Raw genomic sequence first — 16,922 nt, 5'->3', positions numbered from 1 at the left:
TGGATCATTTATGTTTAATTATGTACAGGACACTATTTTCCAAAAACGTTATTTCAAGGGTTAGTTCAACATTTTTTTCTGGAATCAAAGCTTGACACATGAGATTGAGAGACTTTTTAGGAAAATGAGACGTTCTTAAGAAAATATCTATCAAATTGGGAACCAAGACATAGGTCAAGATGAAGGCATCAGAATACCGAGGCATTCCATAATATTAGGCCTACTGATAGGGCTCGTGCTATTCACGACCATTTAAATCCTTTGTTGGATGATTTCAATCCTGGAATTGTGGTACTTGAAATTCAATCAGCATATTTCGAGCTCAAACTAGTGATGTTCAATATTCTAAATTCTATAAGGCAATTTGGGGGCATGCCAACTAAAGATGCCAGACAACACATTCATAAATTTTTCGAGGTTTGTGATTCTTTTCGCCAACAAGGAGTGTATGAGGATGTGTTGAAATTAAAGCTATTTTTATACTCTTTGCATGATCAAGTGAGGGCTTGGTTGATTGGTGTTTCATCTGGTTCGATAGAGCATGGGAAGATCTTTGTAAAATATTTCTATTACGTTATAACCCTTCAAACATGAACACTCAGCTAAGGAATGCAATAGCATCATTTCACCAAGATGATGACGAATCTATGTATGAATGTTGGGATCATTACAAGAGTTTGCTTCAAAAATGTTCTAATCATGGCTTTCAAGACTGGACTCAAGTAGTTATGTTTTATAATGGAGTCAATGCCCACACGAGGATGATGCTTGATGCCTCATCAAATGGGACACTACTTGATAAATCACCTACTGATACATTTTCTATTTTTGATAGAATTACCAACAATGAGTATCAATTTCCTTCCTTAAGGCTCAGAACTATGAGAAAAGCACTTGGAGCATTCAAGTTAGAAACTAAGGACTCTATGTCTACTCAACTCTTAATTATCACTAATATGTTGAAAAACTTACAACGCTCTACTAAGGTAAAGGAAGTGAAGGCAGCTAGTTCAGCATGTTTGTTATGCCATCGTAATCATCATGAAAACAAATGCCCGACCAATCATGAGTCTATCAACTATGTAGGTAATTTCAATTGAGGCAATAATAATCCCTAATCCAACACCTATAATCAAGGGTGGTGCCAACACCCTAACTTCTCATGGGGTAATCAAGGAGCCCCCAATGCTAGTCAACCAACTTGTCAGCAAAATTATACTGAATTCCAAGGCTACCAAAACACTATGCCATGGCATAATACTAACAAGGGAGCCTCATTTTCAGCAAACACTAGTTCTTTGGACGGCACAATTCAAGATTTCATATCTACCACAGAGACAATGTTGCAAGACCACACTACTTCAATTAATAATCAAGGAGCTTTTCTTCATAGTTAAGACGCCTTACTTCAAAGCCATAGCTCATCTCCGAGAGCTTTAGAAGGTTAAGTTTGTCAGATTGTAATGACTTTGTAAGAGCATCAACAAGGATGATTTCCAAGTGGCACTGAAGTCAATAAATCTTATGGAAAAGAAAAATGCAATGTATTAAATCTTCGGAGTAGAACTCAGATTAATCAATAAGTCAAGTTTGGAGGAATACAACATGACGATTTTACCCCCAATTTTGAACAAGTTGAACCTGAATTATATGATAATATCATTCCCGAGAAAGAAAAAGACTAAGGTTCTACTGGTGAACCTACTGAAGCACTAAATTTCGATGCCAAGGGGAAAACAATTCCTACTCTCACAGTTGAGGAAGTTAGAACCCCACTGCCCTTCCCACAAAGATTGAAGAAGCACAATGATGAACTTCAGTTCAAAAAGTTTATGGACATTCTTGATCAGCTTTACATTAATGTACTTCTCTTGGAAGCTATTGAACAAATGTTGACTTATGCTAAATTTCTTAAGGAAATTTTTACCAAGAAGAGGAATATTGAGAAGTATGAGATAATTGCCACGACAAAAGAATATTTCTCCTTATTGAGCAAGATGTCGCCAAAGCAAAATGATTCGGGTAGTTTTATTATTACATGTTATATATGAGATAATTTTGTTGGAAAGGCACTATGTGACCTTGTTTCAAGTGTGAACATAATTTCAAAATCTATATTCATGAAGATTGGTATGGGAAATTCCAGACCCACCTCTGTGATTTTTTAACTTGCCAATCGATCCCAAGTTAGACCTACCAAGATTCTTTCAATAGTTGCTTTTCTATCTTCATCGATGTTTGCATGGATCATGGCTATTTCCATTTCCTTGTAGCAGTCTTCCATGTTTTTACTTCCTAGTCTTAGTTTCTCCAACTTCTAAAAAAGGTCTAGTGACAGTGCACAACAATGAAACGCCTTCTCATGATAGCTTTCATATCTTGCTAGTTGTTGATTAGTTTTTCTTTGTTTATTCTTCTGGATGTCACCAATTTATCCCACCATGTAAATGCATAATTAATGAACTCCATAGCATCCATTATAACTTTATTTTGTTCTAATTAGTTATGACACTCAAACACATGATCTACCTTGGCTTCCCAATCCAAATATGCTTTTGGATCAGTCTTGCCTAAAAATACAAGAATAATAGCTCAGATGTTATTGATATTATCATCAACATATTTTCCTCTGTGTCTACTCGAATTATGAGATCCTTAGTCAACCATGTCATCTTCATCGTAATCGTCTTGATAATCATCATGCCTTGGCGCTTGTCTTATTTAATTGTTGTTATCCTGTAAATTGTTAGAAGCCTCAATTCGATCTATTCTTTCGTTCAAAGGATCAAGTTCCAATCTCAGCAATGTAAACATCTCCTAAATGGTTTCTTGTGGTCTCAAATCTGGGACATGCTCTTGTCTTCGATTTTTTGAACTTTGAGACATTATTAGAAATAAAAGGAAATGAAAATGTGAAAAGGGACCTTACAAATCAATCACTCACAAAACCTCACTAAGAACACTTCAAAGAAAAGTATTAATGGTGCTCAACACTCGTGTTTGCTCTTAGGACTTGAATAGCTTTTTGTTGTCCTCTTCTAATCTATCCCTCTCAATTTTCCTTTTACCACTCACACTTTTTTGGAAACGCCCTATAGTAAATTACTCAAAACTTTTCAGGCCTTGGTAATTGTTAGCGTTGGATGCAATCTTGGTTAGGTATTAAATAAACAAATATAATGAAAAGGGTGGCTAGAAATAAGAAAGAAAAGAATGGAGGGGGTTAATTAATTACAAAACACTTATAACTTCACTTTTACCACAATCAAGGTCTTGATGTCTTGAGCCTTGAATGTTGTTGCTGAATGGTTGTCCCTTGCTTTTCTTTTTCTTTTCTTTGGTACTTTTCTTGTATTCCTTCAAATTTGGCGTTTTGAACTTATTAATGATGATGGAACCTTCACTTTTCTTTTTATTTTCCTCACTATCCAAATTATACACATGAATTTCTTTTCGTTTGTTTTTGTTTTTTTATAGAGGGCTTCTTGTTACACTTTTGGTCTTCACAAAATAGCTTTGACTACTGCTTGATGTAAGTCACTAGTGCTTCGATTATGGATCTGGCGAATGAGTGAGTACATGCAAGAAGATAAGATCAAATGGAAGGCATGGTGGATGATGTAAAGGTGAATAAGTGGGTTAATTTGTAATGATAGAGAAGAGTTTGATTGTATATTGTTTTGGGAGATGGTATGCTAAAGAAAGAATGGATAAGGGGTGGTAGTATCTTGAAAAATCAATGTAGAAAATAGGATATAAATATCTTAACACCAAACCTTATAGATTGAACACGGGGGTGGTAACAATGGATTTGGTCCATCTAGTTCTAAAAAACTAGGAAACACAAGTATCAATGGGAAATAAAGGGTTTAATGCCACAAGCACTCAAAGTACTTGATAAGTTGATAAAGTTCAATAGAACTTAAGCAAAGAGGGAATACATCAAAAATATATTGAATAATCAAAGAGAGTTTCCTAACAAAGTCCTAAGCATTAGCCTTATATAGAAAATTAAAAGGAATGGTCGAAAAACTATAGGAGGATTCGACCAAAAGTAAATTCCTTTTCATAAATAAAAAATGTTTAAAAATTAAATATTATCTCCTAATGAAAAACTAAGGTGATAGTTCGGCCAAAGAGAGGGGAGACAATGATTGGCTGAATATACAAGGTGTTGGTTCATATTGATGCGCAATTAAAGGGATTACATGCTTTGTCCGAATGGTTGGCATCCTTCAGTTCTTGGCGTCTAGATGATGCACATGGCTTGCATATGGCTTGATTGTATGGTTGCAACTCTTCCTTGAAAGTATAGGTCTCCAATCAACTCCTCCAAGGTGGTGTGTTTGGTATATGGCCAAATGTTGTAGCATGCTTGGTAGGTTCCTAGGTAGCTTGCTAGGTCACTTATCTAGATATGTAGCATAGTTAGCTAGCTAGGTAGTATAGGTAGCTAGCTAGGTACATAGTGTCACTCCAGCTGCCTCCAACTGCCATAAGTTTTTAGCTCAGCTTTCAGCTCCTCAGCTACACTTCAGCTAATGTCAGCTACTTTCCAGCTACTTTAGCTATCATTTGAGTCCATTGAGCTCCCTAGAGTGATGGTGAGCTATCTTTTTATTTTCTTGAGCTCCCATGAGCTACCAAAGAGTTAGTGAGCTATCCATAAGCTTCCATAATCATCCTTCGCTTATTATGCACCTATGTATGATAAGAAAACAATGAAATAAGTTATGGAACTTATGAAAATGAATGAAATAGATGTTTCAATGTATGAATAAGCCAGATAATGATGCAACGAACTAACATAAACATACTATGAGCTAACATAAACATACTATGAGCTAAGTGTAAATGAATAAACATTAATCATGCTAAGTAAAGATGTATATACAAACATGTTAAGCATATTATATAATGATAATGCTTAACATGTGTATGTACAATATAAGATAGAATATGCAATGTAACATGACATAGTTTATTATAACATAACATGAATATAATGCATGATAAAGAAAGATAAACATAATATTTGCTAAAAGAAATAAATTTGCAAACTATTGAAATGCGACATATGTGAATAGAATAAAAGGTATAAAGAATGCTCCATGGTTCTTCAACCTATGCACGGCTAAAGAAAGCAAGATAAAAAGTAGTAGATATAGAACTAGGATCATAAATTTTTTGATCCAACTAAGCCGATATCTTTCTTAGTAATTCATTTTGTAATTATTTGATTATTGCAAGAGGTTGGAGATCATTGTAAAGCCAAAGAGAAGAAGAAATTTAGTGGAAGTTGAGAAAACAACTTCATTTCGAGTTACAAGCATTAAGAAAGCACGTATTGAACTTTGAAGTTCTACTTTTGTTTCCTATATGTGATGTTTTGTTGGTTGTTTGAGCGTGTCTAGTGTTTCAAGTATATATGAATGCTTTGGACCCATTTTGTGTCATTTCTGTGGTAACATGTGTTTTAGATATGCTAAATGATCTTAAATAACACTTATAAGCTTTAAAAATAAAGTATGGTTGAAACTAGAATGCTTAGATGAGATTTAGAGGTGATTGTCTAGCTTCAAAATGACTTTTTTGAGGTTTGGTATCAATACTCGAAGAACATCACTAATAAAATTTGAACGTGTGAAGAAATGTAGGTAAAACATCTTAGAGTATTGATATTTTTCATGTATATATCGATATCGAGGGTATTTTTCAAAACTTTGAAGCTAAAAATGGTATTGTACTTAAGGTGATTATCAATACCCATGAGATTTATTTAAACATCGATCTTAAATTTGGTATCGATACTTAAGATGAATACTGATACCCAAAGGTTGAGTATCGAAACCCTCTGCCTAGTATCGTTAATTCCTGCTTCAAAAGTCAAAGTTTGATTTCCAATTAGAATATGAACACAAGGTATGGTCCGTAACAAATAAATGGGCATATAAATTTCCATTTTTTCTATTGTTAATAAAGGTACCCATATGTAACACCCATTCCCCATATATATTCCCCATACGAGTCCAGGATGTCACATAATATTTGCAAAATTGTCTTTTTTTTTTAAAACCAGTAAAAAATTGTTGTTTTCTAAAGTAACTCAATTATTATCGAAGAATCATAAAATAGTTCATTTGGATAGCATTAACAATCATTTCACATAAAATACTAATATCAAACTATCATTTATAAATAATAATAACAAATATCATTCATTTGAAAACCATATTTAAACATCTCAAGTTCTAAGTATCATAACCATATAATGTACATGCTAGCTAGTATTTTCAATATTCAAAAGATGGCATGCCAGATATGGAGCATATATGATTCTTCAAACAGATGATGTTGAACATGACTCCTTACTCTTTACTTCTACCTACGTGTGAAAATCATCACACGCTAAGTATACACTTAGTAAGGCATTAAGTTCTATCAATAATAATAAAATAATATAAATAAAATAATAACAGTAATAAAACATATTTATCACAATATTACATAAGTATAAAATATAAAATCATCATACAAAAGAAAACATCATGTAACAGTATAAAATACAGTGGGCAGTTCATACTCGAATTCATTCAAAGAAATCATTTAACAAAATAATGTAAAATATATAATAAAACGATTTTAAAAAATATTTTCAAACTGTAATCACCAATTTTATCCCAACAAAAATTAACTACAACCATACACTGCTGCCACCAGACCACCAACCCTCCTATGCCCTGCCAGCTCCTACCACACGCCACCACCATGCCCTGCCGACCCACCAACTCAACAGCCACACATGCAACAACAACAAATGTGATATTTTTTCACAATTGTAAAATGGGTTATAAAATCCCCCAAACAGATTGTAACAGGGGCTCTCCCTCCGGTTCTTATTTCTCTCAACAAAAAGAGAGGATTATAGCATATTTTTTATTCAAAAAAATGAAATAAGAATACAAGCACCAAAGTTTTTTTCTTAATTTGTTTTCTTTTTTTAACAGTCTTTTATTTCGAATAAAAACAACAAAATAAGAAATAGATAGAAGGAGATGGATTACCAGTCGGAATTTCCTTCGTCGATGGAGTGTAGGAGGTGCATGGGGAGCCCGAGAGGTCGCAGGTTGTTTGCTTATGTAGGGGATCGTTTTGGCTTCTTTCGGGGCTTGATTATTCATCTTCTCTCTAGGAAAAAAGAGCTTTTTCTTTTTTTTTCTTTGTTACAGAAGTCAGCCGTGAAATGAAATAAAATGGGGTTGGGTTTAGGTTAATTCTAAAAAGATGTTAATTACCTCATAAGGGTTTGAAGTCTTATTTTATATTGGTCATCTTTTCCTATCATTTTCATTATTTAGGATCTCAGATGTTTTTCAATTTTTTAAATTTAGTCACTATTGTTGTGGCCAAATCGCCTTTAAGTCTCTGCACTTTAATGTTTTCTTTCTCTATGGTCTCTGGTTGTCTCACATTTGGTTAAATTTCGAGTCTCATGCATAACTTTATGCTCATTTATATTTTAGTCGTCAAATATGCTTTTTTTGTTTATTTTAAATTAGCTAGTTGATTTTATTTTAATTTATTTTGGTCACCTGTTTACATTTTAATTTTGATATAATGCTTTTGTTTATTTATATTTTGACCATTTTATTTATATTTAGTTCATTTTAATTCGGATGCAGTGCTTCATTTATTTATGATATGGTCACTTACATATGTTTTTTTTAAATTAACCACTAACTTTTATTTTCTTGCACTTTAACCACTGTTATTTATTTATTTGTTGTTTCTAATATTCGATACGACCTTGTGGTGACCCGATCCGGGGTACAATCCACATTATTGTGGTCTGAGCTTTACTAACTCTTAAGTTTTTTTAATTTGTTTGAATTATTATACGACCTTGCGTTGACCCAATCCGTGGTATGACCCGCATTATTATGGTCCAAACTCTGCTAACATTTCTAACACTAACTGCTAATTACTAACATTTAACCACTAACCGCTAACAGTACCCCTAATTTTATTTATTTATTTATTTTATATTCGAACCATAGTACTACTTTGTGACGACCCGCCCCGGGGTACGACTTGCATTATTTACGGTCTGGGTTCAATATTAAAAATTAACACTAACATTTTATTTTTTATTGAACTTTTTATTTTTGTTATTTAATTTTATGCACCTTTAAATTTACAACTTTATTTTTCTTTATTTAATTTTAGTCCTTACATTTTCTTTGCTTAAAATTTCTGATCTTTTATTTTTGTCCCTTATTTTTCAGCAATTTAATTTCAATACTTTAATTATTGCACTTTAGTTTTTGTTTATTTTATTTTAGTCCCATGAAAATATATATATATATATGCATGTTTCATATTTTTATCATATTGAGTGCCTTATTTTGCTATCTTGGACTTTGGTCCTTATGTTATTTATGATTTTATTTATGATTCTATTTCATTTAAGTACCCTTAATCTGTGATATTTATTTTGTTTATTTCTTTTCTCATGTTTATATATTTGCCACTAAAATTGAGGTTTTATCATTGAGCATGATTAATTATTTTGTTAAATATTTCTTCACCTTGCTTAGTATATTTAGATTTTAAAATTCTTAAATGTATTTCTATGCCTATTTTGATTAATTTCACAGTAAATGGATTACAACATTTCTCTCAATTTATTAAGATTTATTTTTTCTCCTTTTCCATATAATTTTTTTGTACATTTAGATCTACACATTTTGAATATACATGAATGCCTCATAAGCATCATAATTGGATTAAAGGTAGCATTTATTTATTTTAAAATATTAAGAAAGGACTACCTTAAAGTAACTAGGTGTCTTATTCCGATATTTTAAAATAAATAAATACCCTACTAGAAGAACCTAAAAAATCGAGTATGCGTAAATTAAATCAAAAGTAAATGGAAAAGGAAATGTTCCTTTATTTAAAATTGTCGAGACAATTCATCTAATTTTTATTAGGGATTTGGTCTCGACCCTTTTAAATAATTGAACATCCCTTATCTTTTCTAACTGAATATATAATTTGGATAAATTAGCTTAATTCCTTATTTTGGTTGAATCAAATTATTTAATCTCGAATTCTTGGGAGAAATTATTATATTCCTTTTATTTCAATTTGAAAGAGAAATATTCGTCGTAAAGTGTATTAGGGATTATGTTCTCTTCCATTAGAAATATTGAAATATTTTCTATTTCTCCTTAGAATTTTTCGTTAAATAAAATTTGTATGGTTGAATTTGGAATAATAGCATCAGAACTTAAATTTATATTTGAATTCTTAGATTTCCACTATTAGAGATAATTTGTAATTGATGGGGTACCAATTTTGGGCGTTGTGGGGGGGGGGGTGCTTATCCTTCCCCACACGTAATCGACCCCTGAACCATTTTTTATTACAAAAAAGAATGAATTTCTAGTTACACGTAGATTGGTGCATCATTTAAAATGATACTTTTTTAAAAAACTCTTTTAAAAGGAAATTTTTAGGTATTCGACCTACCAAACCCAAAAGATCGGATGCGACTCCAAAACATTTCTTTAACAAAAATTGAATTTTTCACAAATAAGTCGAGACAAATCGTATGATAAGAAAATTGGTTATGACAACTTAGCGACTCCACTTGGGATTTGGTTGGTAAAGCCCTAAATCAATTATATATTGTCTCTATAAGTCTTATTTTATATCAATCACCTACTCCTATCTTTTTCATTACTTCGGATCTAGCATATTTTCTGTTTATTTTTAATTTAGTCACCATTATTGTGGTCAAATCGCCTTTAGGTCCCTGCACTTTAATGTTTTCTTTCACTATGGTCATTGGTTGTCTCATAATTGGTTAAATTTCGAGTCTCGTGCATAACTTTTTATTCATTTCTATTTTAGTTGGCTGATTTTATTTTATTTTGGTCACCCCTTTACATTTTAATTTTGATATGATGCTTCTGTTTATTTATAGTTTGTTCATTTTGATTCGGATGCACTGTTTCATTTATTTACGATATGGTCACTTACATATGCTTTTTTTATTTTAAATTAACCACTAACTTTTATTTTCTTACTCTTTAACCACTGTTATTTATTTATTTATTGTTTCTAATATTCGATACGACCTTGTGGTGAACCGATCCAGGGTACGATGCACATTATTATGGTCTGGACTCCACTAACTCTTAACTGTTTTTTTATTAATTTGTTTGAATTATTATACAACCTTGCGGTGTTCCGATCCGGGGTACGACCCGCATTATTATGGTCCAAACTCTGCTAACATTTCTAACACTTACTGCTAATTACTGACATTTAACCAATAATTGCTAACCTTAACCACTAATTTTTATTTATTTATTTATTTTATATTTAAACCATAGTACGACCTTGCAATGACGAGCCTCGGGGTACAACTCGCATTATTTACGGTTCGGGTTAAATATTAAAAATAACACTAACATTTTATTTTTTATTAAACTTTTTTTTATTTAATTTTATGCACCTTTAAATTTACGTCTTTATTTTTCTTTAATTAATTTTAGTCCTTACATTTTATTTGCTTTAATTTTCTAATCTTTTATTTTTGTCCCTTATTTTTCAGCAATTTAATTTCAGTCCTTTAATTATTGCACTTTAGTTTTTGTTTATTTTATTTTAGTCCCATGAATATATATGATAAAAATATGAAACATGCATATATATATATATGGATGTTTCATATTTTTATCATATTGAGTGCCTTATTTCGCTATCTTTTATTTTGGTCCTTATGTTATTTATGATTCTATTTCATTTAAGCACCCTTAATGTGTGATATTTATTTTGTTCATTGCTTTTCTCATGTTTATATTTTTGCCACTAAAATTGAAGTTTTATCATTGAGCATGATTAATTAATTTGTTAAATATTTCTTCACCTTACTTAGCATATTTAGATTTTAAAATTGTTAAATGTATTTCTATGCCTATTTTGATTAAATTCACAGTAAATGGATTACAAAATTTCCCTCAATTTATTAAGATTTATTTTTTCTCCTTTTCCATATAAATTTGTTTATGCATTTAGATCTAGATATTTTTAATATATATGAAAACCTCATAATTAGATTAAAGGTAGTATTTATTTATTTTAAAATATTAAGAAAGGATCGTATTAAAGTAATTAGATGTCATATTCTAATATTTTAAAATAAATAAATACCCTACTAGAAGAACCTAAAAAATCGAGTATGCATAAATTAAATCAAGAAAAAAAGGAAAAAGGAAATGTTCCTTTATTTAAACTTGTCGAGATAATTCGTCTAATTTTTATTAGGGATTTGGTCTCAACCCTTTTAAATAATTGAACATCCTTTATCTTTTCTAGTTAAATATATAATTTGGATAAATTAGCTTAATTCCTTGTTTTGGTTGAATCAATTTATTTAATCTTGAATTCTTGGGAGAAATTATTATATTCATTTTATTTCATTCGGAAAGAGAAATATTTGTCCTAAAGTATTTTATGGATTATTTTCTCTTCGATTGAAAATATTGGAATATTTTCTATTTCTCCTTCGAATTTTTCGTTAAATAAAAATTGTATGGTTGAATTTGGAATAATATGATCATAACTTAAATTTATATTTGAATTCTTAGATTTCCACTATTAGAGATAACTTATAATCGATGGGGTACCAATTTTGGGCATTGTGGGGGTTCTTATCCTTCCCCACACATAATCGACCCCCAAACCCCTTTTTTATTACAAAAAAGAATGAATTTCTGGTTACGTTTAGATTGGTGCATCTTTTAAAATGATGTTTTCTTAAAGACTATTTAAAAAGGCAATTTTTAGGTATTCGACCTACCAAACCCAAAAGGTCGATGGTGATTCCAAAACATTTCTTTTACAAAAATTGAATTTTTCGCAAATAAGTCGAGACATGTTGTATCGTCGAAAATCAGTTACGACACAAACCATTTGAGGTTGACTTATCTTAAGTCTTCCTCATGTCATACTAATCATAGTATAAGTAAAATGCTCTCACCTGATAATGCCTCACTTGATAACGCATCACTTGAAATCCTACTATCGATATTCCTTTATTCTTGAAATTTTTCCTTTGATTTTGATTTGCTTTGAACTTACTTTTTATCGGAATCTACACAATCATTATTTACCCATAATACACAATTTCAAAGCATAGATTAGTATCCTACTAACATATACATAACTTAGTAATAAAATTGATAAAAATTCTACTAATACTTATTCGATTCTAAATCCATTTCAGAACGTCCAAACTAACTGAAACATTTAAAATTTAACTTTAATCCTTCAAATACTCATATCAAATTATAATTAAACAAACCATTTCAAATTCCACGACTAATCATTCAAAATGGAATTCTTTAAATTCATCCCATCAAATCTCCATTTGAATCCAATAAAATCATGCATTTCCCATTTGGAACCCACATTTCTTCTTTTACAAATTTCCCTTTAAACCCTTTTAAAAGCTTCAAAAACTTTTAAAATAAATTTCTAACTTTCTAAAACTTGGAAAATATTCCATTAATCATGCATAACCTCAAAGTAATATTTCTTAAATAATTTCCAATCATCTACAATCAATTCCATATCAATTGCAATTCAAACATCTAATTTCCAATAAAACCCTACTTGGTTGAATCTTAGTGTATGAACTTCCAAGTAGTTTCAATCATTATACAAGCATGAAAATGATTCTCCAACATCAACTAGACCATAATGAAGCCTTAGTTCATGAAAACTTAACATCCCCTTCATCCATCAATTTCAATAATTCAAGGTTCTAAGCATGGAAAACATGAACTAATAGTACCAAATGATAAAGCATTTCATGGAGATCAATATTACATTTCATGTTTTCATTCAAATTCCTAAGAAATTAGCTTGAAAATCAGAAAGGAAATGTTTCCTTACCTTAGAAGAAGCTCGCGGCCAAAGGGAGAAAAAGATGAACAAACTCTTGAAAATTCTAAACAAAAATCTAAGCTTATTTGTTATCTTTTAATAATAAAATTAATTAAAATTTCATTTAATGCAAAATGACCATTCTTCCTTTGAAATCCAAGGCTCCATAACTTGCCACATGTCAATTTATTCATCTAATGGTAAAAAATAAACCAATAAGTTAGTAGTTACTAACTTTGCCTTTTGAATTTTCTGAAATTGCAATCTAGCCATTTTTATCAAACAATCCAAATTGAATATGGAAAACCAACTTATATCCAACGATCCATATTAAATCCTACAATTTGAAATCATGGAAATGATATTTTTAACCTTTCCTCGTCATTCTTCAAAACTATTTATAATTCCGATTAGATTTGATTATCTGAATTTTTCTCGAACTTTATCGTCATATAGTTTTTAATACAAAATCTATACGAAAATATGATTTCCACATAAATGTCATTCTTGGGATTAAACTATTCATTTACGTGACTAAATTACATAACTTTTAAAATTACACTTTGGTCCTTAAATTGTTCCTAAGTTTATAATTTTGGGATATTACACCATAAGTATTGAAAATTTCAAAATTATCTCTAAGAACTAGAAATCGTAAGTGAATAAAAAATCGATAGTGCGTAAGCCAAGCCAAATGTGCGTAGCTTAATCTATAATTTTTTATCATTGTTGGAGGAGATTTTAGGAATAGTCACGGCAAAGGACTATTTAGAAAATTAGAGGGACAGGGGATTTTGAGGGGAACTATGTTTTGTCTTCCTTCATTTTTCAAAGTTCATACTTTTAAATTAATAACCTTAAAACACATGACTAGTGAATCGCATGTTTCATATGAATTGAGACATTTGTTAACTAAATTGTCACTGGAGATAATGATTTTTTCTATCAAATGTACTTTTTAAAATGCATGGTTGATAATGTGCACCATTATTCTACGTGATAAAATTATGTATCATTTTCATAAATAATTTTTGAAGATATTATAATTATAAAAAAATTATATATTGGTACATTCGAATAATAAAGCCAACATAAATACATGGATAAACAAGAGTTAATTGCTTTATATGTCCTCCAACTATAGTCACCATTTTAAATTGGTCCTTAAACTTTTCAAAATTTTAATTTCATCTTTGACCTATGAATCTCATTCTAAACTAGTCTTTAAACTTTTGACCATTCTAATTTCATCCCTAAATTATGACCCTTGTAACACTCATCTCCCGTATACCTTTCCATATAAGAGATATGGACGTCACCTTACTTTTAAAACAATTTTTATCTTTTGAAAACCTTTAACAGTTTATTTCGAAATTTAAATTAAAACATTTTAGCACCATGATAAAACAATTATCGAACCATACTACCAAAAGGTCCACTTTATATATATTACAGAGCATTTTTCTTTAAATTTGATTACATGCCAGTAATTGTTCAAAATAAACATGATTGTTCTACCGTTACTGATGAGAGTCAACCTTAACAGATGATATTTGTTGCTACTGTTGCACTCCTTATTTAATTTGTCTCCGCTTTTACCTACGCGTTGAAACATCAAACGTTAAGTATTTACTTAGTGAGACATAATATTGTAAAGTAACCTTTGTGTATACATAGGTATGTCATATTTATTTAGTTCGTACTAAATCGTATATTCTTTAAGGATCCTATAATTCTCAACTTTTAATTGTATTCCATTCAATATTATCTTGATTATTTTTAGTACGCCTAGCATACCTATCTTCCTTTATATTTTTCTTTTCCATTTATCTCTTTATTCATTATTCTTTATTTTCATTGATAGCAACATTACAGAGCATTTTTCTTTAAATTTTATTACATGCCAACAATTGTTCAAAATAAACATGATTGTCCTACTATTACTGATGAGAGTCAACCTTAACAGATGATATTTGTTGCTACTGTTGCACTCCTTATTTAATTTGTCTCCACTTTTACCTACGCGTGGAAACATCACACGTTAAGTATTTACTTAGTGAGAAATAATACTGTAAAGTAACCTTTGTGTATACATAGGTATATCATATTTATTTAGTTCGTACTAAATCGTATATTCTTTAAGGGTCCTATAATCCTCCTCATTTAAACCGTATTCCATTCACAATTATCTTAATTATTTTTAATATGCCTAGCATACCTATCTTCCTTTATATTTTTCTTTTTAATTTATCTCTTTATTCATTTATATTTATAATGCATCATTATGCCTTTTCATTTATAGCAACTTTTCAAATCGATAATGAACCCATATGCATTTCAATTACGACATCCTTTCATACCTTTTATACATCGTTATGCATTGTTATACATCTACTCTTTTACTTAAAGGCATTTAACCTTTCATCTAACTGGCATGATTGACCCTTTCTGTCAAGTGCAGATCTAGGCCATAAATCTTTTACTCAATGGTATTTAATCGTTCATCTAATTGGCATCATTGACACATTCCTGTCAAATGCACAGTTAGGCCTCAAAGGCATCTAGCCTTTCATCTAACTTGTATGATTGACACCTTTTTGTCAAATGCACAGTTAGGTCACTAATCTTGTATTTTAGAACAGTTTCTACTATAATAATTATTCATAATATCAATTAACTCTCTCAACTCATTATAAACTCTATAGTTTACATTTGTAGTGCTAATACCGTCATTTCGTAACCCTTACTATAATTTAGGTGAGTTGCATACCCACTACTAATACAGAAATTCACCTAATTATTATGAACTTATATTTGTAAATATATTTCCCATACGGAAATTCATATACTTAGTATGAATTTTCTTAGTTTTGCACACATAGTGCCCATACATAAATTCATAAACTTATTATGAATTACTAAATTTTTTAACTAATTTGTTTCATCCATAAGGATTAGATAAGTCCCTATTATTGAAATCAAACTTATTTCATACTATTATCATAAACATCCTTAGTATGTCCAACATACCTTTCTTTCTTATACAATTTTCTTTTCATTATTCTTTAGTAACCATTCGTTAATTTCATTTATGGATCCTTTCATGCCCTAATGCATCCTTTCATACATTTTATTTATAGCATCCTTTCATGCCTTAATGCATCCTTCCATGCCTTAATGCATCCTTTCATGTATTTCATTTATGGCATCCTTTCATGCCTTAATTCATCCTTTCATGCATTTCATTTATGGCTTCCTTTTATGCCTTAGTGCATCCTTTCATGCATTTCATTTATGGAATCCTTTCATGCCTTAATGCATCCTTTCATGCAATTCATTTATGGCATCCTTTCATGCCTTAATGCATCCTTTCATGCATTTCATTTATGGATTTGTTTTAGAGCAATTCATACTCAAAAACTCATTCATAATATCCTTTCCATAGATATAATCATAACATGTTAAATACTATAAAACATACATTAACTTAAAACTTTCTAATTTAAATCATTGTGAATCTTATTCATCTCAAATAATTACAAATAATGAACTCACCTGGATTGTCTCACAATTATATCCAAAATGAAAAGTTGATTACTCCAGTACTTTGCCTTTGCCTTTAGTTTTACTTGACTTGGGAGCTTGATTTCGATCTACTCAAGCATCCAATAAAGACACAAACAATATAATTGTTAGTATATTTCCTAATAATTATACTTAAACGTTATTCAAGAGTACATATTATTAACTTTATAAAACAATATCAGCCTATTTTTAACAATTATGGCTCAATAGTATCGATACTAATATACTATGGTATCGATACTCTATTACGGTACTGATACCATTTTTGCATTTCGTGCTCAATGGTGTCGATACTCTATTACGGTACCGATACCATTTTACATTGGATATTATGGTATATAATGCTTCAAATCTCTCATTTACCTCTTTGACAAGTC

Source organism: Hibiscus syriacus, unplaced genomic scaffold (assembly GCF_006381635.1).
Source record: "Hibiscus syriacus cultivar Baekdansim isolate YM2019G1 unplaced genomic scaffold, ASM638163v2 tig00000340_pilon, whole genome shotgun sequence".
NCBI classification, from domain to species: domain Eukaryota; kingdom Viridiplantae; phylum Streptophyta; class Magnoliopsida; order Malvales; family Malvaceae; genus Hibiscus; species Hibiscus syriacus.
The sequence above is the reverse complement of the archived record's forward strand: the minus strand, read 5'-3'. Positions refer to the sequence as shown.